The sequence below is a fragment of the Watersipora subatra genome, chromosome 10, assembly GCF_963576615.1.
Source record: "Watersipora subatra chromosome 10, tzWatSuba1.1, whole genome shotgun sequence".
Taxonomy (NCBI): domain Eukaryota; kingdom Metazoa; phylum Bryozoa; class Gymnolaemata; order Cheilostomatida; family Watersiporidae; genus Watersipora; species Watersipora subatra.
Genome location: NC_088717.1, coordinates 25,285,095 through 25,309,854, shown reverse-complemented (window position 1 = coordinate 25,309,854; position 24,760 = coordinate 25,285,095). Strand labels below are relative to the sequence as shown.

General features: G+C 34.7%; 1 pseudogene; it reads right to left on the bottom strand.

The window, feature by feature from the left end:
• Positions 1-2,105: 2,105 nt before the first annotated feature.
• On the bottom strand, positions 2,106-21,975 carry LOC137406916 (dynein heavy chain-like; annotated as a pseudogene).
• Between the last annotated feature and the right edge of the window lie 2,785 nt (positions 21,976-24,760).

Here is a 24,760-nt window from a genome sequence, read left to right as displayed (position 1 = left end):
GTGATTTTGGTTAGAACCAACGGAAATTTTGTTACGTGTTGCCGTACCGTTACTAACTTATTATTTGTTCATAAATCACCACGGTCAACCGAAACTTCACTAGTTTTGGTTTGAAGCATCTGGCCCAGCATTTACAGACTGCCAAATAATTAAAGCAATGAAATGCCACGACATTGACAGCAAATCCGTTTCCAAGTCTGTGACTGACAGTGATTATTAAAGGCAATCTCGGTCTATTTTCAGTACAAGAAATATAGCTCTAAAAACCTAAGACGGCTGTTACTCTTCGCGGAGTAATCAGCAACGCTCCCAAACATCACTAATATGCTTGTGAAGGTCGCTGGTTGAGCCATGCTTTTGGTTAGCAGAAGTTTAAACCTAGCGAGTTTCAGATTTTTAACGCAACCCAGTGCCACCAGTATAGATATTTGTATTAAAATAACGAATGTGAAGAAATAGGTTGTTTTGGTTACCAATTTGAAAAAGGTGACAGCGATTTTTAAAGTGACGACAGTGATTTTAAAAGTGACGACAGTGATTTTAAAAGTGACTATTCTGACGACAGCTTTGTGTGGTAGGACCCCCAGTACTAGCGTACTTAGTATATATAAAATGGATTAACCTCTTTTTAAATTGAAATTTCACCTGGTGTAAACGATTTAAATACAACATTTAATAGTGATATGCATGTAGTTTTTGTAAACAAAAGTAACACAAACAGCTCTAAAATACCGAAGTTATATATTTCTAAGAGATTTGAGCTTGATTGATAATAATTATTATAAACATATCGCTTTGTACATGTATATTTTTACCATCTATCGAATGGGTCTTACTTTTTAATGTAATGTGTAATGAAACAGATAGACGTTGCTCTACAAAGAAATACCGCACCTAAAAGAACACACGATCACGATATTTCCTGTCTCGAGTTTGGCATTAGTTAAGTCGAGACGAGACCGATACGAGACGAGACAGGTCGATATTCGAGGCGCCTCGTGTCTCGTTCCACCTCTACCCATACCTGATTATTAGAAAATGGCTGTCTGCGTCAGTATCTACCTTTAGATTAACAACATTAATTAATTAATTAAACGGACCATTTTTTGGGCGCTGTATACATTATATATATACACAGCATCCAAACACTAAAATTGCTCGCCTGAACCAGTCGTATTATCAGTGCAGCTGAAATTTCCATATTTGGTCAATCCGTCACATTCACCAACTTTAAAAAGTAACGCTTACTGATTAAAATTTAATTATTAGATATTTCATCACTGTAGTTGGGCTGCTAACTGTTTATATTTTTGGTTATTCTAATTATATAGCAACACTTTTACTCTCACAATATAGTCATGTTTTTTGGCACTCGAATACATTTACTCTTATTAATTTACTTTGTATATTGGATAGCAATGTTTAATGTGTATGTGTATCCTTCTAACATGAAAGATTATAGCACATCATACAGAAAATAATCTTCTGGCATATGTCTCACAACAGATTGCTACAAGGGCAAAGTCTTGAAAAGTGTAAAGATATTGCTTAATGAGCTATCAATATTTTCATGACTTCTCTTTAGTCTGCAAGTTGTCTTAAAAGTGAAAAACTTGTAACACACAATCAAAATCCAAAAAGCTACGAAATATTTCCTGGTGAAGTTTTCTGATAAACATATTCTGATAATATTATGATAATCTTTAACAGCCACTGTAACTGTTGCCACACTGTTAAGTAACCAATAGAATGTTGGATTTTTCAAGTCTCCTGATGTTAATTTCTAAATTGACATTATTTTTCTGCTGTTTCATTTATCTCAGTAGAACCCGACAGTGTGAGTACACTTACCAACTCTTATATACCAAACTCAAAATAAAAAACACTTATTCATTTGATAAAAATCCCTCCATCTGTCACCCATTTTTGAAATGACAGCTATGTACAAAATTCGGTTTGACTTCTTTTAATAACACCAACACTTCATTAAGTTCCTAGTATTTAGATCAGCTACAATTACTGAATATATGATTGTATTGGCATTATATGATACCTTGAGCAAGAAAACAGTATAAAATGTTTAATTTTTGGTTTGGCCATATCCATTAGTATAGTAGTGTAGTATGTATTAATGTAGTAATGTAGTGATGTAGTAATGTAGTAGTGTAGTACTGCAGTAGTGCAGTAGTGTAGTAATGCAGTAGTGTAGTAGTGCAGTAGGGTAGTAGTGTAGTAGTGTAATAGTGTAGTAGTTTAGCAGTGTAGTAGTGTAGAAGTGTAGTAGTGTAGTAGTTTAGTAGTGTAGTAGTGTAGTAGTGTATTAGTGTAGCAGTGTAGTAGTGTAGTAGTGCAGTAGTGTAGTAGTGCATTTGTGTAGTTGTGTAGTATTGTAGTATTGGAGTAGTGCAATAGTGTAGTAGTGTAGTAGTGCAGCAGTGTAGTAGTGTAGTAATGTAGTAGTTTAGTAGTGTATTAGTGTAGTAGTGTATTAGTGTAGTTGTGTAGTATTGTAGTATTGTGTTAGTGTAGTAGTGTAATAGTGTAGTAGTGATGTAGTGTATTAGTGTAGTAGTTTATTGGTGTATTAGTGTATTAGTGTATTAGTGTAGTTGTGTAGTATTGTATTAGTATAGTAGTGTAGTAGTGATGTAGTGTATTATTGTAGTAGTGTAGTAGTGTACTAGTGTAGTAGTTTAGTAGTTTAGTAGTGTATTAGTGTATTACTATAGGACTATAGTAGTGTAATAGTGTATTAGTGTAGTAGTGTAGTAGTGTAGTAGTGTAGTAGCGTAGTAGTATATTGTGTAGTAGTAATGTAGTATAGCTTCTATGCAGTGAATTAAACTAGCCAAGATTGTTTAAGAATTGATATACATGTATACACAGAAGTGCCTCTTGTAACCAACAAAGTTTTCAATTTAATATTAATCGTTTTATTCCTTTCCAACAGCACATAAATAGTAACATTGGTCTATTTTCTAATTTCCTTTTGTTAAATGTAATTTTTTCAAACTTTTATTGATGTATTACAACAGCTTAGACAAAAATAGATTAAATTAGAAGAGGGAATCATAAAATAAATGCTTACAAAAAAAGTGAAAGTGCCATGACAGTTGACTGTTCAATGTTTATTTGTCTAAATATTAGTTAGTGTGGTTAAACTGTTTAAAGCTGACATAAGATAAATCGGTTTTCTTCAAAAACCATAAAAATCTACCAAATTCGTATTTTAGGAAAAACATTGTTCAAGTTGATGAAAATTTGATTGTGTGAATGTTAACAATGGGAGTGTGTGTTTTGTCTGTATACTGACTTTGCTATCTAAGTTTTATCAGTGTGTAGCAAGCTTGCTAGCGAAGTTTTTTAGAAAAGATTTGGTCATAGCACTTATAAGAACAGAACATATTAACTTCTTTATCACTGCTATCTACGTTTGTACTCAACAAAAAAGTTTTAATCTACAATAACCGTGTGCGCTCTGTTACCAAAATTTTAATATAAAAACATGCCAACATGATAGATTAGCTGTTGTGAGCTTTTTTAATTTTGCGTTCTGTGAACAATCATCCATTTTACCAGGTTAACGCTTGCATTAAACGCTAAACTTTTTAATTAACTTTAACAAGGTAGAAAGTCAAAACATGACAGTGGAACACTGTGAAAAAATAAACAAAGTTAAGTAAATTTTAAGCTGCATTACCAGCAATTTCCAATCTCTCCTTGAGAGAAGTCCTTTCGTTGCGGGTTATTGCATACTGTCCATTCATACTTTTCATCTTCAGGATCTACTAACAACTGCTCAGGACGCCTCCAATGATCTCCAGGAAAAAGAAGATCACTAGGATCTTGGGAAATAGAGGTAGAATTTGGTGGAAACTGAAGGTCTGCAAACTTGGTCTTGTTCTAGCAATATACAGGTAAGAAGATTGACACAAATGAGCAATATATTTGTCGTTAAAATTTCAACTAATTGCAAAAGGAATGAAAATACTTGTATAAAAAGGTTCATGAGCAGAGAACAATATCTGGATACTGAGTTTAGTTTTTGTTTAAAGATAATTTTTTCTATATATAACTAGTACACTTGACAGTCTTGTGCACTGTGAGATATCGTCATGAGTAATCAGTATGCGGAGAATTATACAGTAAATTATTAGCGCTTCCAAGTAGTGCAATGGGAGTGTACTTGTGATTAAATTGTCTGCCCTTTTTTAATGCTTTTATCTAATTTGATAACACTTCTTATATGTACATTATATTTGTTAAGGGTGCTTATATATTGTCATTACTTTTGAATTACCTTGTCTATGGAAATATTTCCATATCAAATTAATCATTATAACTAACTATCATTATAGTTATCATTAAATACTTTAGCTGATGCCAAAGTCACCTAAAGTTCATAAATGTAAAGTTGGTGGAAATTCGAAGCTGTAATCCTCTAGCACAATTAATTATTGCTAACAATCAATTACGAAAAAAAAAGTTTTGCAAAGCAAAATCACTCTCAGGATGGGTTGTTAACATATTTTCATTAGCTCAATGCATGCAAATATTTGTTTCCTTTCGTGGTGGTTAATTAGTGGTATAGTGGTAAGAGTGACAAAGTGTACATTGGAGCACTCACATTTAATTTCCACGCAAAGCAGTTTTATTTTCAGCCCTATTGGCATGGCTTTGAACAGATAGATGGAAACAACTCTTGTTATTGATTTTCTTTATATTTCGGTTTGTTTTTGATGAATTTTAAAAACAGTAAAAAGCTGTCAGCTAGACTTTTGTAGAAACATCTCCATAAAATTAGAGGTAGTTTTAAGTTTTATATTATTCTTAGAGAGCTAGTAAAAAGGGCTCTAGTTGCCAAAAACTACATCATTATGAAATATATTTCACTGTTACCACTACAATGTATAAACTATTTTATTAGATACAAATTAAACATATGTAGTTAAACTTCTGCAGGTTTAAACATACATAGTTTTAAAAGATTGATAAATTTAAGGGGACCAGGTTGAAGGTTCTCTAGGGACTAAACATTATTTACTCAAAGTTACAAATATAAGTTAGGTCACAGCTGTAAAATTCCAAACAAACATTTGAAAGAAAACTTCCAATTATGTAAAAAGTTTCTAAATTCATTGAAGGGTAAAATAGACCGCTTTAGAAACCTTCTAGCGGCTTAGAATCTATTAGATTACCACAATCATTATAATCCAGGTTACAGTTGTTAAGTTAAAACAAATTAAAACACTAGTTTTACAACTTGGAAATTTTTTTGTGATGTTGAGATCCTTGTTCGTATTTCTTTAGATGTAATAAAGGAAAATGTCGAAGGGAATAGAAGATTAACCGGTAAATACCTATTATTTGGTAAAATGTACATTATGTCGGTGAAATACCAATTATTTCATTGAAACCCATGTTTCTTATTAAAATACCAATTTAATAGGTAAGATACTTTTTTATTGTTAATATGCTTTAGAAAAATAGGTAAAATACCTTCTTACAGTAAGTATGGAAAAGTACCTATTGGTATGTAAATGCCAGCCTTTATCGATTGGCAGCCTGTCAATCGTACCTTCTGTTTATGGCCCAGCTCGGCTCATTATTGCTTTGGTTCAGTGATGCCGGCCAAAGTATCTTCTGGGCTGGCTTAGCCAAGCCATCCTCCTGTCAGCTAGTTTGCAGACTGGCCATTCCAATCATATTCAGCTTTGGGCTTGGTCATTCATATGCATCACAGTTTTCTCCACCCTATTACAGAGCAGATAGATCTTTAAGATAAAGTTGGTACAGGCGATGAACTGGCTACAAAGCTGGTTCTGCTTTGCTTTATGCTCCAGGAGACAAAGCTTCATCTAAACTGTCCCCCTGGAACAGTGTCTGGTGATGCAGATCATCAGTGGCCCTTTACCAGTCCAGCCTGATGCCGGCCATCATGTATCAACTTCTAAACCTTTTTCTTCTGCCAGTCTCGTAACAACCACCTTCCTGGCTGGCTTTTCATAATCCAAATGAAAAGGTTTTGGGAAATGCTTAACAATGGCAGATGCCCGACCGCTTCCTAATTTGCCAGGCTTGCTCTTCCAGCAGCTAAGCTGGTTTCTTCTTGGGCTGAGTTGACTTCTTTTTAGGTGGTGAGTTTGCCAAGTGCTTGCTCTTAAAGCTCTTCTTCATGAGTTTATGTCTGTCTTTTTTGACAGACCATGCCAGCTGTTTCTTCCTTTTTAGATACAGATGGTTATAGTCAGGGAGGAGGTACACGTTTTCTTAGAGATGTTCCTTGGCCAGCCATAGATATTTGATAAATGGAGTCGCTTGAGACTATACAGGTGATAGACTACAGTATTATAAACATTCACTAAATCAGCCTAATCAAGGCACTCTACATCCCCCAGTATTTTCATCAGTGGAAAACTTCCTGCCTTGTCCAATTTTTTTGTGACCATGCTTTTTTACATATTGCTACAGGCTTGTCTTTTAGGTCTAGAAGGCCCCTAGCTGCTTCTACTGTCTTGCATCTAAGTATCCGAGCCAGCTCAGCATTTTTTCTAAAGAAATATTCAACTTACAATGCTTAGACCCCATAGGAACAGAATATAAAAACTGTAACAAGCTTGAGTGAGTGATATTGAGAAGACCTTGATGCTGAACTTGCTTTTCTCTACTTCAAAGTAGAATTGATTGTTTCACAAATGAAATTTGAGTTTGATGCATTCCCTTTGTTGCGATATTACTCCGATAAATTTGCTAAGGCTTGGCTGATGCTATGCTACAACGCGTCCGCTCACTGTATCGATCTGTTTCCTGGTTGTTCGAGCCGGTCAAAAGTTATGCTGATTGAAGTCTGAAGCCAGTTTTTCTAGGCTCCTAGGTGGTTTGGTTGTTTTGGAATTTAATCTGCTTTTTCATTTCGGTTTTTTTCTGATTTTTTTTCGAGTTTGCATTCTGGGTGCCAGCTCTTATAATTTCAAAGTATCTAGCTATGAAATAGTCAATTCCATCTACTCCTCTGGCTCTCGTCGCCCTGTTTGACTTAGCTGAGATTTAACTTGTAAGATCTTCTTTGAAAGTTTGCAGTAACTAAGGCTCATTATGACTTCTCCAGACAGGCATGGCAAGGCTTCAACTAGCCTTCGTGTTTAGGTAGAGAATTATATCTGCCACTCTACCAGATAGGTGTGGTTGGCCAGACCTGTAAATGCATGACCTGGTATGGTTCCACAGATCTGGTTTGCAGCTTGGGTTGCCATCTCTGTTCTGCCGCTTATTTACCATCAAGACCTAGTTTCCAAGGGCAAAAACAGGTAGCTAATTTTGCTTCTCCTGCTAAATTGCTATCTGTGCCTGGCAGAGAGAATTATGCACTTTTTTCCATCTTTTGAGAAGCAAAACAATAAATTCATGTGTTAGCTGGGACTTTGGGAATAAGGGGTAAAAATATACTGTAGCTAGTCTAGCAGGAACAGCTGTCAATCGAGTTTGAGCAGGTTTGTCGTCCTTTTGTGGCTTAGTGTGGTGCACTCCTTATTTTCTCATCAGCTAAAGGAGCAACACCCCCCTTCTTCATAGCCTCGTTATGGCAGCAGCGCCCTGAGCAAATCACCCCAGCTGCCAATTGTTGCGCTTCACTACCTTAATGACCTGGTAGTTTTGGAGTGAGGTGCGATTTCGGTAACTGGTAACAAAATCTACTTGTTATTTTTCCGTGTCACTGGCAGATGGCCCAATATGTCTCCCATCATGTCAGAGCTGGCCAGTGTACATCTTCAGCCTTCTTCCAGCTGCTTTCGTTTCACCGTGTTTTGCATTTGGCTCTCATTGTGGTTTTCACATAGTCTCCTCAAGATTTTGTAAGACCTGGCTAGTACCACGTCAAATGAAAATGACTGGTCATCTTGCCTATCTCAGTGTAAGCCAAGGTGCGCATTTGTCACATGGTAGTTCTTCTGATAGATGGCAAGCTGACTGCATATCAGCTGAACTAGAAGTGGGGTGAAATCTAAGCTTCTAGCATTCAATTCAGCAGTATTCTGAGAAATGGTTTTTGTACAATAGCCAAAGCTCCAGTTTCTTTAGCTTCAAAGGCTCCCTAGTCCCGTCATTTTTACAGAAAAGCTTAGTTAACGGTGGCCATAGGCTCTTGCCCGGCAGTCTGTTATTTGCCCCAGATTTTTGCTGATGTTACCTAAAGGTCGTCATGTGAGCCATGTTGGAAGGTTCAAGGATGACCTTGGTCAACTTTGGGTTAAACTACATAGCTACCTACTTGAAGGCAACTGGTTGAACTAATGGGCTAGCAATATCAAACGGTTCAGACTACCCTTGACAATGCTGCTGGGATTTTCTGAAGTCTACGCAACAAGGGATGGTCCTTTATGGTGAGTCTCCTCTGGGTAGGTCTGCAATCCCTAATTTCAAGGAACTTGCACTGCTGGCAGCCTTTACAGGTCTAATGGCTTAGTCCATCATTGTTACTGTGGCATCCCTTGGTCTTACGGTACTTGCTGGCGGAGCCAAGAACCGCCGGAAGGCCAAAGTCTTTACTGTACCTTAACATGTGCCGGAGCCAAAGCAGATTAGGGTCAACATAGGACAATTCTGGTTAACATAAGGTGCCGAAAGGATCACCCTTAGTTGAGAGCCATTATAGAGAACTGCCCTTTGTTGCGTAGACTCCAGGAAAACCCAACAGCGGCGTCAGGGTTTTTTCTAAACCAAGCGAGCTGGCTAGCTATTTAGGTCAACCAGCTGCCTTTAAGGAGGGAGGTATGTAGGTAGGTTTTCTGGTGGAGTCAGGAAACTACCTGTATACCTCCCTCCAAAGTTTCTTGGCCTAGCAAAGAAACTGCGGCAAAATTTCTAACCATAATGTCATCTGATTGGATAGCTCCATCCTCCTGCACAGCCAACATATTGAGCCATGGTCAGTTCGGAGTAGGAACTGTCGGTCACATAGGAATGGTCAAAAGTGCATCGCGGCTTTGACTATGGCAAGCAACGCCCTCTATGTGACACAGCAGTTCCTTTTAATAAGCGACTTCATGCTTTGTGTTGTGCTATCAACAACGCTGTCCCTATCTTGAATTCACTTGCGTCTTTACTTCAGATGTGACACTGACTCAGATCAAAGTATCCAAAGAGGTGTTCAGAAGAGATGGGTTCTTTCAGATCATCACGGGTGGCCTGCTGAACTTTTCTGCTAATGTCCACTTATTTAGTTTTTACGTCAGGTTGTTCAAAGACTGAAGCTTGGGGTATACTGACAGTAGTAACTAACGATGCCCAGGAAGCCTGGCAGCTCTTTCAGCCATCAGGGGGTTAAGCATGCTTTGACCGTCCTTGTTTTCTTAGAATCAGTAGCTACTTTTTCTTTGCTTACCAAATGGCTGGGTAAGCAACTGGCCAGGCCCATTTTAGTCATAATGGCCAGGCCCTTGCCACTAGAAAGGTTTGCATTTGGCTGGTTTGAACCTTGTTCCTTTCAGCCGCTACAACACCTTTATTATTTTGTAAGTGTATGTGCAATGACAGTGAGTTAGAATAGCAGCGACAATTATCGACAGATATTCTTTTGCTCCCTGATACATGTACATACAGGGCTATTTACATGACCTTTGCTACATACAGTAATTGAGAAATCTTATACTTTCAGCGACATACAGACATAGAGACATATTATGCCGTCAGATATATACAGTGATTAGATGAATGCTTGGTGTTACCCGTGTAATAAAAACCCTTGCAAAAAAATTTACTTCTATTTAATGGATAATAACAGTTACCATTCTAGCTTTCAAACTTCATATTTTGAACAAGTATTTGTGCACTTGAAGTAAGTTGAGGGAAAAAATAAATAACTATTAAGGTTTTTAAATTTTCACAAACAACTGTAATTTTCAAACTTCATATCATGCGAACAAAGTTTGGTACAGAAAAAATAAGTTATGAAACAAAATAAAACAACTATAAAAGTGTTTGAGTGTTAAAGACCGATGTAGGGTTTCAACTCCTAAATTTCAATAGCTATAGCTGGACTCACCATAGTGCAAAATCACAGAAAACAAAAAACAAAAACCGCATGAACTTTGAGGTTTATATATATCTATATCTATATATATATGTATATATATATATATATATATATATATATATATATATATATATATATATATATATATATATATATATATATATATATAGAAACATCTAAGAGTGTTAGCCACATACAGTGATAAAATCATCTTATACTCTTATATACACACAGTAATATAAGAGTCTTAAAACATTTAAAGTTGAGTTGGTCTATTGAACGTAATTCAACAATAACTCAAATATTTCAAATCTCTCAAAATTTTGATATTAAAAAAATAAAATTAAGCATTTTAATTAAGATATCCTACATGTCACTATTTCTACATTATTTATTAGTTCAAATGACAATACATATAGATTTTCATCATGTACCATTGTATTAATGCAGTTTGGAACAATTTTAAACACATATGGCCGCATGAATGGTTTTATCACCACCTTTGAAATATGTGTATAACTCTTAAGTCATATCAACTATCAGTAATTTTTATTTTCTTTTCGTATGGTTAAGGCGATAGCTTTTAGTGCAAGTAGCAAACACAATATAGCTGGTGGTTTCAAGAAAAAAGAGACATATTTATGACTGCACTAATTCCCAAGGCTATAGTGCCTAAAAATTATAACACAGAGATTATTTTAAATAGCCAGTAAGATAAACATATTTGTAGTTATCATTATAGCATGGTTTCTATTAAACTTTTGCATGGTTTCATAATTCTATAATATGTTGTTAATTTATTTAGTTGGTTCGAGAATGGCTGAAAAATAAAAATCAAGACCCATTAACAAAGTTGTTATTTACCGGTGTGGCTTATTTGATGAATCCGCTGTTCAAAACTTAGCAACTTTTAATTTTTTAAATAATAAAGTAGATCTAGAATAAACAGTGATATTGTGACTCTAGAAATGTTCTATATTTGAACAATTCAAAACTAGAATAGAAATTTTAAGAAAATTTTGCATTGGATTTTGTACATACATTTGGAATTTTAACAGTCAAGCGTGTGTCAATTGTGCAGCATCAGTTTGAGTCACTATGTGAATAAGAATAGTAATACACTTTGTATATTTTTTACTTATTTCCCATTCATGTGACTTATTTTCAATATTCATGGGTCTCAAAATTACAGCAGTGGTGAGAAGCAAAAAAAGAAGTTTAAGAGAACGATGATTAGCTTGAAATAAAAAAACAGTAACGAAGTTTGGAAAAAATATTAATTCAATTGTGCTAACTCGATTCCTATAAATTTCTATTGGTAGTTTAATTTATGTTTAAAATTTTGTCTCGATTCACTACTCTCATATATGTCCATAACTGCATTATCCGGTACCTCTTTTTGTTAATGAGTAAAATTAATGTGTTATTTAAACAACTCATTTGTCGAACCAGAAGCAAATAGAAATCGAACATAATAAATTATTTTTGAGGTACCACTTTACTTAATAACGCATCAGCTTTCAATTGTATTTATATTTAATATACAGAATAATGTACTGAAGGCTTCAAATGTACACCTGGAGAAAAAAGGAGACTATCAAGTATATATACTATAGTTTACATGTGTTTTAGTGCTGTTACGAACATGTATAGCTCTTCATTTTGAATTTTGCCTATATGAGGCTAACGACTAGCAACTTGAATTTTCTTTAAAAATTACATATTTACCTTTTCACACTGTTGGTTTATTTTTTGTATTTCTGCTTTTATTGTTTCTTTATTTTGCTCTTTGTTGCACATCTCTGTATCTCCACTAGTTCGAATGTATAGATGTCTGAGGTATGAAAAAAAGAAGTTTCATCTCAAGCAGTTATTCAGAGTTTACCTCATGGGGCTATTTAACATGACAATATATTACACTACTAGAACCGAAAACAGCAGTAAAACATTGGGATTTACAGCCTGCACTGTTTCTACAGTTCAACAATGTAGCGCTTTGCAAAACAGCGGGTTTATAAATTTTGATAACAACTGATCATTGATCTAACTGTTTGATGTATTTAAAAGACCCATATAACAAAACAAAAGTATTTTTCCTAAAGTTTAGCTGTCTATGCAATTTTATTGATGCAGTTTCAATGGCAGTGTGTCTTTATATCTATTGCATAAAATAATTACAACACTCGCATGCTTCTACTATTCTCGAATAAAATTTCAAAACAAGTAAAAGCAAGTGAATTTCCATGCAGTCAAAAATAACAAAACTAAAGTTCATAAACTTTACTACATTCCAAAGTATTTATATGTAGGTCATTCTTTCAATTTGTTACTAGTTTTTACGGAAATTATTTACTTCATTAATTGTTATTTAAAGATCAGGTAAACTATTATCTTTGATTTTGTTTTTAAAAATAAATTACGTCAAAAATACATTTATTAGAATATAATATTAATTGTGATTGCATAAATCAGCTCCTACTGCATCGAAGTTAAAAAACTGTTATTATTTAAAGTACTAGAATTGTTTTAATAATGTATTAATAATTTATTACAGCCTACCTTCAAATAATGACCTTTGTAAGGAAAGCTACTTCAAATGATAATCATCAAAATTTTGCTTTCTAAGAATGCTATGAAAGACCATTTTATTGAGTTTGCAAATACAATAAAAAATGAAGTACTTCTGAAAGCAAAGTGTAGTCTATTTTATCCTACATGTAAATCCTATACCAAGTAATTACCGGCTCTTTAAGGACAATCTTTCTAGACACAAAAAGCATATCACTTGTTTCATACAAACCATATTCTGTACCCATTAATAACCAGCTCAAAATAGACAGCTCTTCTCCAAGCAGAATAATTTCATGTCTGCACCATACTATGCTTTATTCCAAATGATGACTAGCTTTTAACAGCTGTACAGCCTTTTAAGTTCACTACAAGCTTTAAAATAGTTTTAATACAATGAAACTACCATGAGGTTTTTAGTATTAATTTGACCTTTGAACATATTTTAACATAATAAACCGGCACTTCCTGAGGTGATACTTTAACAACACCTTACATCCAGAACACCGACACACTTGCTATCCACTTGAAACCCCCAAACTATAAATTCCTTTTCACATTCAAACTTGAAGTCTACAGCTTGTTACAATCTAAAAATATATGGTGCGTCTACTTCATCTAATTTATGCCGCCATGAGTAGTATATTAGTTTATATTTTTTGTTACCCATGTAGTACCAACTCAGCATTTTTCATAGCTACTAACTACTTAAATGACCGTTACTGCAAGAAGCCCCTGCCTTTGTGTCAACTTATGGTGTATTTTTGTAGGTAGGCTTTTCCAACTTTTTCCTCATAAGAAAGTGATTAAATTGAATATATTAACTTGAAACTAATGATGCATCTACATAACAACCAGCCTCTACCGCAACAATAAGTCAAAGTTGTCTCTCGTGGAAAAACAAATACAAAACTTAATTGACCAAACGAGTAGAAATGAAGTTGGCTGATGCAAAAGAGAACTTTGGTAAATACTCTAAAACCCTTAGGTTTAAAACTAAAATATGTTAAATTACATGTTGCAGTTGAACCTGCTAAAAACGCTTGGGTATTTGATTATCTTATTCAGCTTATATTCTTTAGAACGATATTTCTTGATTATTGACTATTTCATGATTAATCAAACATCAAGTTAGTTTTCCGTTTCTATCATATCAGTGTTTAGTAAAATCAAACTGATCAATAAGGTCTAGGGTTTAAAAGTATTGGAATAGTTTGTGAAGTCTGCTTTTAGCTTGAGGGTGTAAAGTAAAACAATTACAGCGTTGGCAATGCATTTGGTTTTAAACATTATGGAAAGACAGTTTTTCATAGCAAATAAAAAACTGAAAATTTTCCACAAATATCAAATCAAATGATTCTTACGGTTTTAATAAAATTTCAGAGTAAAATAAAACAGCATCAAATAATTGAAATAACCAAACGAAGACTTCATATGACAGAGTCAGACAAGTAATGGCAACTCTTACTTGATTTCTTCTGCATATGTTTCGATTTTCTCACAAGCGTCACAGCTTTTTGCCAGCCCTAAAAATTAACTTTGGTTATACAAAAACAGTGGTATCAATGACAATCTTTAGCCAATCAGCTTCTACCTGCATATAATTTACAAAGTTACTTAGAATTAGTTCAACTTACAAAAAATGTATTTTTTGTCTGCACCAAGGATTTTCTACTCACTCATGAACTTTTGTATACTTTTCTCAATAATATTTTGCTATTTGTGGTTAATCAACCCATTTTCATTGATAGTTACCGTAAAACCTCTATTTTAATGCCATGGCAATTTATTTGTTAACCTTTTCTTTGTAGTGGCTTTTAATTAAATGTGATGTTTAAATAAACTGTGGTGGTGTATTTTTAGACTATCACATCAGATTTCTGGAACAATAAATTTATTCCTTTCGATGCCAGCTATATTTAACACACTCTTTTTGACAAATCAATGCTGATGCCGCCGGCTTTCGCATTGCTTATAAACTAATTTTCATAATACGTACCGAAGTATCACACCAAAATTAAAATGGAACTGTTTTGATAATTTGTTTACAGTTTACGGTCACAGATAACGGTTTTAAATTTTAAAGATGTTTGTTCTGTTTAAAGTTGGAATATATCATAATAATTGCTGCTACTACATTATACTGTGTTCTTGAACTGTATTCTCATTCTTCATCAAAACACTTCAACTTCTTCAGATACAATTGAAACTTCATCATGAACCAAACAATAAAGATGATTTAGATTTTAGTCACTTTGAATGATACCGTAGTCCTGATGATAGTGACGATTGATCTTCTTTGGTACACCATCATTAAAATAATTTCAACTACTACAGCAACAAAAAGTTAATTGTTATTGATGTAACCGAGTCATTGTTAGTACTGTTTCGTAGACAATTTCACTAATCATCTCCTATTACGGGTTCGTAAAAATCGAACAACGTCAAAGTGGAGGTCAAATGGAGGTATCGATCAATTGAAAGATAGTGCTGTATTGTTTAACCCTTCTCCTAGAGTAGCATTCTATTAGAAGTGGCGTTCAAATAACGGTGGCATTTAAATAGAGGCTTTAGGATTAACTGCTTGATCTTAGATTTTCTAAATGTGTATTTTAAAATTGTATGAATAAATATATAAATATAACAAAAGAAAGTTAAATTTTGCAATTTTGAATACATTGAATACACACTAAAATACTGTAGAAGATTTGTGCTGTCAGCTTTACTAAATCCAAATGAATGAATAACTCAGACTTTTAGTTGTTGTAATTGTATTTGCTAAGGTTATGATTACAGAGTAGAGCATTCAAAAGTTCATGATAAGTGTTCATTTCTAAAACCAGCTGTTCCCATAGTTACTTTCAATATTTTTGTTCTGATACAATATTCTAGCCTCAAATTTAATTGTGGAAATTTGTTTGGCTCAAAACAAGTTATTTTCATTTTCATAAAGTGCAATGTACTAAGTTACTGATTTTGTTTTAAATTCAGTTAATCTCATGGTGACTTTTAATGCGAAGTCAGTTATTTTAGCAAATAATCCTGTTGGTTAAAAATGTATAGGCCTCGATCGTTATAGATTATTTTTTTCACTACAATTAATTTTGCTTGTTCTGACAGAATTAATAATGGCTGAAAATTTTTGTCATAGAGCTTTAATTTAAACTAGCTTAGAATCTGCCGGAAATTCTATCCAAAAATCAATACATTTGACAAACAAAAAACATATTTATGTTTTTTTTTCAGATTCGTAAGTGGCTCCAAAAAATTTTTTATAGCAAATATGTGTTTTGATCAAAATGCAGACACATATAATTCATTAACATGAAAATATATTTATTAAAAATTTTTAGGCTTGATATTGGAGAGTTGGATGAGCAGAATTCCATTTTGGTCTTTGTTTACGTTTTATATTTTTGTCTATCGTGAATTGTAAATAAAAAATAAAAACTGTGTTATTATGCCAAAAGTTCATAGTAAAAATAAAACTAGCCAGTTGGTCTTTCAAATAAAATGATAACCTGATATCCTAAATTTATCAAGCCAAAGCTTTCGGTTGCTTTGAGATCTCTAATCAACTTGTTGTATATGTAGGCAAATGGGGAGTTGTTATAAAAGTGCAGTAGATTTTGATTAGCTGATTATGGGAGGTTTTCCAATCCCAGACTCTCTGTTTGCAGAGATTGCAACTGCAATTTTTTTTCTGTTTCCAAAAGGAAAATACCACCTCCTGTGAACTCTGACAAGTGAAAATGGCCAGGAAGGTAACACTGCCTTTCTAGTACACTGTTTTGCTGGTGCATTTTAGAAAATTTCCAGCCTGGTCACTTATTTACAATGATGCTTGCTGATGCTCTGTATTGCTGGTGCAATTTCAGGAGATTGATTACTTAGTCACCTGTTGGCAATGATGTTGGTTGGTACACTGCGAGGCTGGTGCAGTTTGAGGTGCTTAAGTAATCTGAAAGACTGCATAAGCACCTCAAATTGCATAAGGCCTAGTTGCTTATTGAAAATGATGCTTGCTGATGTGATGTAAAGGCTGATGCAATCCAATTAAAGTCTAGCTAGTTGATTATTGTAGAGATGTCTAGAGAAGATTGTAGTTTTTGTTGTATTGTGCACAAAAATGAATATAACTGTACATGCACAGATACGTGTACTTACATCCTATAGGGAAGGACTTGGCAAGTTCAACAAAGTAAAGAGGATGGCTTGTTATAGATATAGAAGAGATAGAAGAGTTACAATGATCTGTAGTTAGCAGCAAACAGGCCTTCACCATTAAATACATCATTATATAAAGATCTGAGCCAATATTTTTATATATATAAATTTCTAAACTTGTGCGTGTGTGCATGTACTTTGGTTTGTTCAGCTGGGGCTATTAAAATATTGGAATGGAAAATCTGTGTCGCAGAAGAATTGACCTCAGAACCTCTCATTCACCAGGTAAATATTGTACCAATTAGGCTAGACGAGATTGCTGGATGCATTGACAATACATGTCGCTATGTGGGTGAAATTACGCTACCAATCTTCGTTATGGCACAATGTAAATTTATGCTTGCTCTCACAGCCTTTACTAGTAAGTTTACTCAAACTAGCCATTGGCAAATTGTAAAGCTAATGACAAGTAGCAGCCAACTACATGTTCCAACCTTTTACTGTTTATAAGCTGATTTTTAATACCAGAGCAATGTCGGGTATTCTGCTAGTTCTACACATATAATGGTTATGCACACAAAAAGGAATAATAGTTTAAAAGTAGTTTAACAAAAAGGAATAATAGTTTATTGTTTATACCAGTATACATCGATAGCTTTCTAGCAGAATGAACCATATAGGCAATCCTAATGAGTGTATGAGGAAGTTATGCAACAAATAAAACTCTACACATATCATGCTACACGTAGGTTTCAAACAAAGAGGCCTCGTCCGCTATCTTTTTATATGGTCTTCAATTGAGACACCACAAAATTAGCAAACAAAAGTTAAACTGCCACATCTGTTGGGACTGCTCGAGCAAGAGATGATTGGGCTGGAGAAATGATCAAAGACTGCAGCAGTAAGATTGACTACTGGTCACATGAAGGCACCCAACTCACAAGTTTACACACAAAAAAAACAAATTGGTTGGTTCACCAAAAAATTTGAGCTAAAATGGACTCATGCAAGGAGATCAGTAAAGTCAAAAGATGGAACAAAAAAGAAGAAATTTCCTATGGCCTCATGCACTTAGTATGAGGCTCTGAAGAAGTTCAAATCCTGTCCTATGAATATAACCCTGCCTGACAAAAAGGTCTAATTTATCTGACATGGCTCAGTCTGTTTTAGCCTTAGCAATTAAGGGCAGAAAAGGCAGAAGAGAAAAATAAAACAGCCAACAATGGAGATCAAAACGGATCCCTTCTCAAGATACAAACAGCTAGGCAAAACGTTTGACCAACGTTTGCTTTGATGCTGAGCTGTTATTCGATGGCCCAATCAAACTGCCTGTCTGGCTGCAAGATGTAAAGACATAATAAATTTTTGTAGCAAATCACATCAGCAAAAACGGAATTTTAGGAATGCCATTCCTGATGGCTCATCAGTGCACCATGCAATTTCAGCAGCCTGTAATGTTGATCAATAGAAAGCACCTAAAATGTATCAAAAACACACGGGGCACATGCTGTTGAGCTAAGTTGGTTTTGAGAGAGGCATAGCAGTTGCATTAATGACAGAGATGATTACTTTGTGTTGGGTCACCACAATTAACTACTACCATCGAGGTTGATAGAGTTTCGTCTGAGGACTCTATTGGCCACTAGATTAAAACGACCTGGGCCAAATGAAGGCATGTTCATGAGCTGTCTGAAAAACTAAGCAATTTTGTTACTAATAACTAGTACAGCTACGGTGTGCACCTACATTGGATTACTCATTAGGTAGACAAGGAGCTGCTACTTTTTCTTTTAATGAACAACTGAACTGGAGAACAAAAAAGTTCAGAAAGTTCAGGCTCAACAAAATAAGAAGATAAGTCACCACTGATCAAAATGTGCATCAAAAAACCCAGGACCAGGTAATGGCAGCACTTGAAGAAATATTGAAGAACTGTGACATATCGGCTAAATTAACAACAATGAGAGATGTCTCATGCCCTGGAACAGTCTGTTGTTTTTGCGTGTCTCTGCACATGGCAGAACATAACTAGGGACCACTGGTTTTGATATCATTTGGCAAAGGCTGCAGTCATGAGAACATGTTTTATCATCACCTTCAAGGAGAAATGTGTTTAAAAGCCGAGCTTTTTGCAACAAACTGCAGCAAACTGTCTTCATCTACTCCTCATCGAGTATTGCTAGCCAACCACTAAAAAGCTAAAAAAAGCAGCAAATCAATAGGAGGAAGCACAGGCAACCACGATTTGAGTCACCCCACCAGGAGGCCCAAGCCAAAAATGTAGAGCCAGTCCTGGCACTCAAGCAACGGTCTTTGTTGTATTCTGGATTGCAGGTTTACTGAACAGGTGCTGAAAGAGCGCAAGCTGGTGAGGGCTCGGCAGCTCAGGAAGTATAGTGAATATTGGGCAGACACGGCCAAGGCTACCGCCGATGTTGCTACTGACCCGTACCTATGCAAAACCAGATAGAAATCTAGTACCTCAAAAGGTTTGATGTTTGGAGTACGGGGCCCATCAACACTCATGTTGGCTCAGTAAGTACTGCCACAATATATTGTAATAGAACCTTCCCATGATCTTTAATGGCGAGGAGAATGTTGCAGATATGGGCTGGTTGTTTATCTGGTCTGGTCTAAAAGATGTTGGCCCACCTACAACTCGATGCTCCCTCAGTAGACTAAAAGTTGACACTGGCAGAACCAAAAACTGGCAAAAGGCTGTTCAGAAAAAAAAATAACCGCCGAGCTTGAATCCAGAGTGGGAAACCCTCTAGGAGAAAAAGCGAGCTAGGGCAGCACACATCCCACAACTGCAGTAGCACTCATCATATAATGTTATCTGACGTACTGCACTTTATGTCACAAAGCTATATTCATATTGGTTGAATACACTTTAACCCTCAATTCAAAGTGTTTAGTTTTCTCAAATAAAGAGGAGTAAAGAATACTTGTGGATTATCTACATTATTTCCTAATACAGACTAATATTTCTTAATATAATGATGGATTATTGTCACAGTGTGTGCTCACACTGAATTTTAGTGACTTTACCAGCTTCACAGCTAGCTGAGTCAGCTCATCTTTAGATTATAATATTACCTATGCTAGCTATGTTTTATCATTTGCTTACACACATCCTACCATGCAGTTGACACTCAATATAACCTTATTACACCGACAAATACTAGTCTTATGATAACTACTTAAGACATTTTCTAGAAAATTAACTCCTACAGATAGTGCACACTTACCTGTGTTAACAAAGTCGCATTTTGAACAAGTCCAATTCTCTGTAGCCTCTGCTTCAAAATACTCGCCACAAGTAGGAGAGTCAAGAAATGTGTTACAAAGCTCACATACTATGTTAACATAGTTACTTTTGAAACCACAGACTTTGCAGATTTGTTTTTGCAGCAATGGAAACTTTGTATTGACAGACATGCTCTGAAAATGATCAGAAACATAGTTTGTGTTCGGTTCACGTCAGCTAAGATACGAGGTTTATAGTTAGTTTTATTTATACCAATATAGGTAGGGTATGTATACTTATGCTAAAATAAGTCATGTGCATGCAGTTCATTTTATACTAAGATAGGTCCTGTAAATCTATCTCTCTTATGCTAAAGTAAGTCTCGTATATTCAACTACAACTACTGGCCATTGTTCAGAGTGAATAAATAATGTCTACTCAGGCTATGTTTGTTATAAAACTAGCCTTGGTTCTACTAAAATATAAAAATTATTGTAATAACTTTGTATGACAACATATTGACTTCATGATTGATAAATTTATAACTGACTCAATGGTTTTTCATAAACATTTGCTAATCAAAAAGTTAATTCGAGTAAATCTAACAGGAAATACCCAACTAATATTATTTTAGCTATTACAATTAGCCGTATAGAAAATCACAAGCAATGTCACTCATCTTGATGATTGCGATTAAAATATTAACTCACAATTTTACAATGGAGCTTGCCTGCTAAAATGCTAATTGATTAGTTTTCAAGCCAAAAGTTCAAAGTTTATCTTGACAGCATTACATACGTATGACAATTATGCCTCTTAAAAACAAAGATGGAGTTCTCAAGTCAAAAAGTTAAAGTTTATCTTGCCAGCATTACTTATGATAGTTGATTGTTTCTGGAAAACAAAGAACAAAGAAAACGCACAAAATGACAAGAAATTGAATCTCGTAGTGACGTCGTTGTAATACACATGGCTTATTCTAATAAACCATTAATAAATAACACTTAAGATTTACGATTGCACTTCGGTTATACCTACGTGACTTTTTAAACATAGGTTTAAAAATTTTAGATACATGTATTTTCAGATTAATATGTAGTCTTCTTACTCTGCCTATGCTAAATATTTATTTTACTTCAATTCAATGTTTCAAGATTTTTCATGGTTTGTGTCCTCGTTTTTTAGATGACAATTACAGGTTCTTAACTCATTTCAACTTACGTGATATGAACAAATTGCATACAATCACTAACAATCATTTTGAAAATGTCATTGCCAGCTGCTTTAACAATCTTCTACCAAATATCCGTTCTCTTAGCAGAGAAAGGCATTTTAAACACTATTTGTCAGACTATTTATTCAATTTTAATGGCTAACTGTTGCTTTTTTCCCTTTTTTTTGTTTTACTATTGCTGTATGGCCTAATTTGAAAAACATTTCTATTTGTGAAATGAAATTATTGCCAATAAAGTACTATATATAGTCCTAATTAAAAAATGTATACCTATATCAGCCCTCAGAAACCTATGTTTTATATATAACCCAAAACTATATAAAACAGCAGGACTGGCTCTAACCACCTCCACAGCAGATAGCTGAACCAAAGATATTTGTTACAAGCGGCAAGCTCAGAAACTTTTGATTTGAAACCTATTGCCATTCAGGGCAAAAGTGGTGCTGAACTGGTCAAGGCCCAGGCTTTGCCTCGACCCCATTTAATTAGCTTGTTTCTTCCAGAAAAGCTAGAGTTAATTTCAAAGTTAGCTTTAACGTTAAAATGTTATTTTTATTTTTGCTTAAAAATGTTGTCTACAAGCAGCTGTCTAGCCGCATGTATATGATAGAATAAATTTATATAACTTACTGACTCAACAATATTTATCCACTCAATGTTGCTCTCCGAAGTAAGTGGATGGCAGTCTCGTCTTCCATCATCTTCTTCATCTGATTCACTCATGTTTAGCTTTTCTTGACGTAATAATCCAACAGCCTTTTCTCATGAACTCTGCATTTAAATTAAAGCACAAAAATAACATTTTTTCAGTTACCAAATCAAAGGGAGTAACAAGGCAAGGCAACAATAATAATATTATGTAACATCAGACCTTTTGAGTTATTTTTTATCTTTAATCAAATCTTTAACCAAATATTTGAAATATGTAAACTACACAAATTACCATTAATTTTTCACATTTGTGATGTTGTAATTCCCTCTTTTTAAATACCTTTTAGCAAACTATTGGAAAAATTGTGCTTTGCAAATGGTTTAAATTTTAATTTCAGTTAAAATTGAAATATTTTTAAAAATAATTCAAAAAGTTAAGTAATTGAAAAACAGTAAAAACCATTAAACCCTAACATGCGTTAGATATATTAATTAGCCACGTTTAATACAAGTACCAACAGCATACATCTATATGCATCTATATGTTGATACCCGATGCTGTTGATATATGTACGTACCTTTTTCCAATAAAACATCTTTGCGTATCTCAGACAAACAAGTTGATCATGGTTAAAACATCACAGTCCACAAATACTTTTGTTCCTGTTTTAAAGCTATTAGTCTTAAGATTATACAAGAATAAAACAGCAAGGAGCACAAACTTACATCATTACAAAATTAATGTTATACAAAAAAACCGATCTTGAAAAATAAAAAGATACCTTTGGTATCAAAGCGCTCTTATGATTCTCCATGCTAACTGCTAGTACAATGCCAGCCAACTATTGGCTGTCGTAACTGGCATCAACTGAGTAAACTTAACCGCTATGTTAATGTTACATTATGAGTTATATTATCACTGAATCCCCTTGTTGCGAGTCTTAGTTAATTACTAGCAGTAACCCGACAATGCCCGTAATGTCTTTAACTTTCTAGCAGATAGCTCACAGCGCATGTATGAACTTGTAAACAAATTGTTACGCAGGATTCATGAAAAAACTTCATGAGCACCTTCCTTGAGGGACTTATCCATAATTTCTGTGAAAGTGCATTTTTGAATTTCTAATGAGATTCATCAGAGCACATTTATCTAACGAAAGCTATAAAATTGCCATTTGAGTCAAGTGTTGCTCAGAACAGGCATTTTATTTTTTTCAAATAAGCCAATAGGTAACACATAGAGGTAACACATTGAGCCCAGGTTGTCTGTCTTTATAAATTTTTCTATATTTGTTCTAAAACAATATCAAGAAAGTCTATTGTGAAAAGCTATGTGGTTTTTCTCTGTAGTTTTGTTTTTGTGTCCAACCCTACCAGTATGATCAGGGCATTGATGTAAATATATAGACTGGGAGTTTAGCTGACATATCATCAAATTATCAGGTTGCACATACCAGCATTTTAGATACCAAAAGCTCTATGACCTTAGTACAGTTATTTGAGAGTAATTTTACAAACTAAAGTGCTTCTTTATAAAAATAAAATTTTCCAAATTCTTTAGGAGAGTCTTTGAATATATGTTTTACCTACCAACTCAGGAGCGAACAACACAAAGTTGTCCAGAATTGAAACATTTTTCACCTTGATGAATGATTGTCATTGCTATGACTTGTTTTTAAGGCACACACATGCATCAGGTTGGTGCTTAACAAGCTGGTTCTCATGAAACACATAAAGCAGGGGTGGGCAAAGTTTTTTCTCAAAAAGCAATATTTCAAAGTGGCAAAATTTTTGGGAGCCCCATTATTTGTGTATCAGTATAACATTTCATACTGATAATACAAGTTTGGTAGTGATATTGTGATTAAATTAGTTTATTAAAATACTTTTACAATAACATTGAATAATGTTGAGGTGAGCCTAAAGGGTTTTGTATAACTTAAAGTTTAGTGAGATACCCGGAATTATTAACAGCTGCTTTTTATCTCTTGTAGTCTGGCACCCTGCCGCAGTATGCTTTTCTTAGGAGCTGACACAAGTGATCTTGGGCCAAAGTTGATCTCAACTTGCACTTGATAATATTCATATATGAAAAATTGTTTCCTCACCCCAGTTAACCCGTATGGGTGGTAATTTCTGCTCTAACTTGGGTATCTTACCAGAGACCTGGGAGTTTGAGCACTCGCCTCAAGATTATAGCTGTTCCCAATAGCGCATTTTTCTGCAACTCACCTGAGTTGATTGCTGTTGGTATTTGAGCAAACCACATTTTATGCGCCGGTGTTATTGCGCCCAGTGCCCCAATGCTTACTAGGATTACAGTTGTTCTTACATCCCAGTGGCAGTTTTCCTAAAAAGTGGTATTGCCTTGACTTTACCAATCACATCACGCTTATCTGGCAAAAGTGTTTGCACAGCCTCAACCATGCATGCTTTTACAATCTCAGCATGAAAATAGGGAAGCATTGCTTTTGCTAGAATCTTTGACACTTGTAGGGAAGCTTCTGTAGCCCGTTTATCAGCAGCAGTGAATAAAACTAGCATATTTTCTGAAGAAGTTAGTATTTTTTTAAGTTTATCTAGCTTTAGGTGTCTAGCTAATAATCCCCGTAAAAATGTTGCACTAAACACTGTGTGCTTCGTTCCATGATGCCGTTTGATGTTCATCTTCTTGTTAGCGGAGATTGTTTCCTGGCACAATAGCCATTGCGATTTGCCATGCCTAATGATGAACGCATATGCCAGGGTCCACTCATCCTAGAATTCTCTTGTAGATTTGCTTCTATTTCGCTAACTTTGTGAGACTCCCATCGTAACTGTGGAAATAGTTTCTTTTGTTGAAGATGCCATTGCTACC